We start from the raw sequence: 2,500 nt of genomic DNA, 5'->3' as shown, positions 1-2,500 counted from the left end.
AACCCATATTGTACCTTAACCTAACCCATGTTGTACCTTAACGTAACCCATGTTGTGCCTTAACGTAACCCAATTTGTGCCTTAACGTAACCCATGTTGTGCCTTAACGTAACCCAATTTGTGCCTTAACGTAACCCAATTTGTGCCTTAACGTAACCCAATTTGTGCCTTAACGTAACCCAATTTGTGCCTTAACGTAACCCAATTTGTGCCTTAACGTAACCCAATTTGTGCCTTAACGTAACCCATGTTGTGCCTTAACGTAACCCATGTTGTGCCTTAACGTAACCCATGTTGTGCCTTAACGTAACCCATGTTGTGCCTTAACGTAACCTAATTTGTGCCTTAACGTAACCTAATTTGTGCCTTAACGTAACCTAATTTGTGCCTTAACGTAACCTAATTTGTGCCTTAACGTAACCTAATTTGTGCCTTAACGTAACCCATGTTGTGCCTTAACGTAACCCATGTTGTGCCTTAACGTAACCCATGTTGTGCCTTAACGTAACCCATGTTGTGCCTTAACATAACCTAATTTGCGCTTTAACGTAACCCATGTTGTGCCTTAACCTAACCTATATTGCGCCTCAACCTAACCTATATTGCGCCTCAACATAACCTATATTGCGCCTTAACCTGACGCACGTTGTCGCTGAACCTGCTCTGTAATTGTTATGCAACTCGTTAAATTAGTGTAGTGTTGCCTAACCGCAACCCTCGCAATATAGTTCGCTATTCGCACTGCCCGGTCCCCTGTGTATCGCGTCATGTTAAACACCTTGCAGGTGTTGCTGACTTTCCACATGCTCCTGCTATACACTCTAATGTGGATAGCAGCAGGACGTACATGCCCCCCCCCCTTCCCCCCTGCCTTCGCAAGCTGGTCGTTGAGAAGTTTGCATGTTCAATGCCCTTCGCATGCCGACGTACTCAGCCTACGTTGTGGTACGGCCTGTCACCTGTCCGCCGATGTACGCAAAACCCACAAACTGTACTGCACATTGGTCCGTATGTACTGAATGATACATCGTGGCACATGTGTGACCGTACGACGACTGCGCCTAGCAACGGCAGACCATACAGTCCAAATATTGTGCACGCAGCTACGTGTCGTCTCCCTATAAGAGCTGGATTGCAGTGTGGTACGCCATTCAGACGTGTGGGAGGAACGGACGCCCTGGATGGCGATCAGCATGAGCAGTCTGTTGATGTGGTGGAGCGTGTATTCGGACGTAGTCGTCTCTTCTCACACACCGTGATAGCATGTTGCACCGCGTTCCACATCTGCGACATCCTGCAGAGGCCGGCTGACAGTCGTTCGCGCAATGGACACCGCATACGTACGGGGGCTACCTTCCACGTGTTCTCGAGGCGTGCACATGTTGTTGCGTCTATGTGGGCAGACGTAGTGTGTTGTGACACCTGACACAGGCATGCAATACTCGTTGCAAATGGCGATGGACGTCTACGTTTGCTGGTGACGTTACGCAAATGAACAACAGGTAACCCGTTGTGGTGCGGTTGTTCTCGCTAGAGGTGAATCAGTGTTGGCGACGATCGGTCGAGCTATTAACCGGTTGTTTCAGGGATACCCACCATGCCCACGAACGTGAAAGGGGACCCACCATGCCCACGAACGTGAAAGGGGATCTGGGTGTGAGGCGATACGCGGCGGTGGCTGGGTGGGACCGTCCCCGGCCGGTGAGGGGGGGGCCGCCCGGCGTGCTGGCAGCGCGGTGCGTGGGCGCACGCGCTACAGCCGGCTGGTGGGGGCGGCCAGTGGCAGGCGCGCCGGCCGACGGACGCGGCAGGCGGCGCAGCTGCGCGCCGGCGCCCCCTGCTCGCGGCGCCTTGCGGCCAAAGTAGGTCCTCGCGGGCCCGGTGCGAAGCGCGGTGGCCATCTGCAGTGTGCTGGTCCGATTGAGGACTGTGTGCGCTGAGGATGCGCCGCCGCTCGGCGCTCGGCGCCGCGACGCCGTCTGCTGCTCGGTCGCCCCAGCGGTTCTCGCAGGTGGTTTGTATCGCAGCTGTGCGGACGTGTTGGCGCGTGCGCTGTGCTGGGAGAGTTCGCTTCGGCACCCAAGTGGGGCTTTTGTCCTTCTGTGGCGCTGGCGTTGGAGCTGCCGGTCACCGTAGGTGGCGCGTGTTGTCTCCCGCCGGCAATGCCACGACAGCACGCTCCCGGGCCTCTGTCGGCAGCGGCAAGCTCAGTTGGGAGCACGGGTGGTCGCACCTAAAGCGTCTACTCGCCTAACTCCGGGCGATTGCGCCTCTCTCGAACCCGACCAAGTACTTAGGACGGCGCTGCGCGCCGCCGGGACCTGAGAGGGTTTCGAGGTGTGTTGTGCAGGGGAGCTCAGCCTCCTCCTGTTTGCAGAATAATTGAGCGGACGCTTGCGTGTTCGCGCGGGCCCCCGGGACACACTCCCGGGCGGCCGGCTGCTCAGCTCTAGTTGACGCAGCTCCCTGGTTGATCCTGCCAGTAGTCATATGCTTGTCT

General features: G+C 56.1%; 1 non-coding gene across 1 annotated transcript in view; it reads left to right on the top strand.

The window, feature by feature from the left end:
- Positions 1-2,463: 2,463 nt before the first annotated feature.
- Positions 2,464-2,500, top strand: part of LOC126417704 (small subunit ribosomal RNA) — a 1,909-nt gene continuing 1,872 nt past the window's right edge. The window contains exon 1 of the ribosomal RNA XR_007575772.1: positions 2,464-2,500. This exon is cut by the window's right edge and continues 1,872 nt beyond it. This is a non-coding gene — a ribosomal RNA (small subunit ribosomal RNA).

Source organism: Schistocerca serialis, chromosome 8 (assembly GCF_023864345.2).
Source record: "Schistocerca serialis cubense isolate TAMUIC-IGC-003099 chromosome 8, iqSchSeri2.2, whole genome shotgun sequence".
Taxonomy (NCBI): domain Eukaryota; kingdom Metazoa; phylum Arthropoda; class Insecta; order Orthoptera; family Acrididae; genus Schistocerca; species Schistocerca serialis.
Note: the sequence above shows the minus strand (reverse complement) of the source record. Positions and strands in the feature narration are given on the sequence as shown.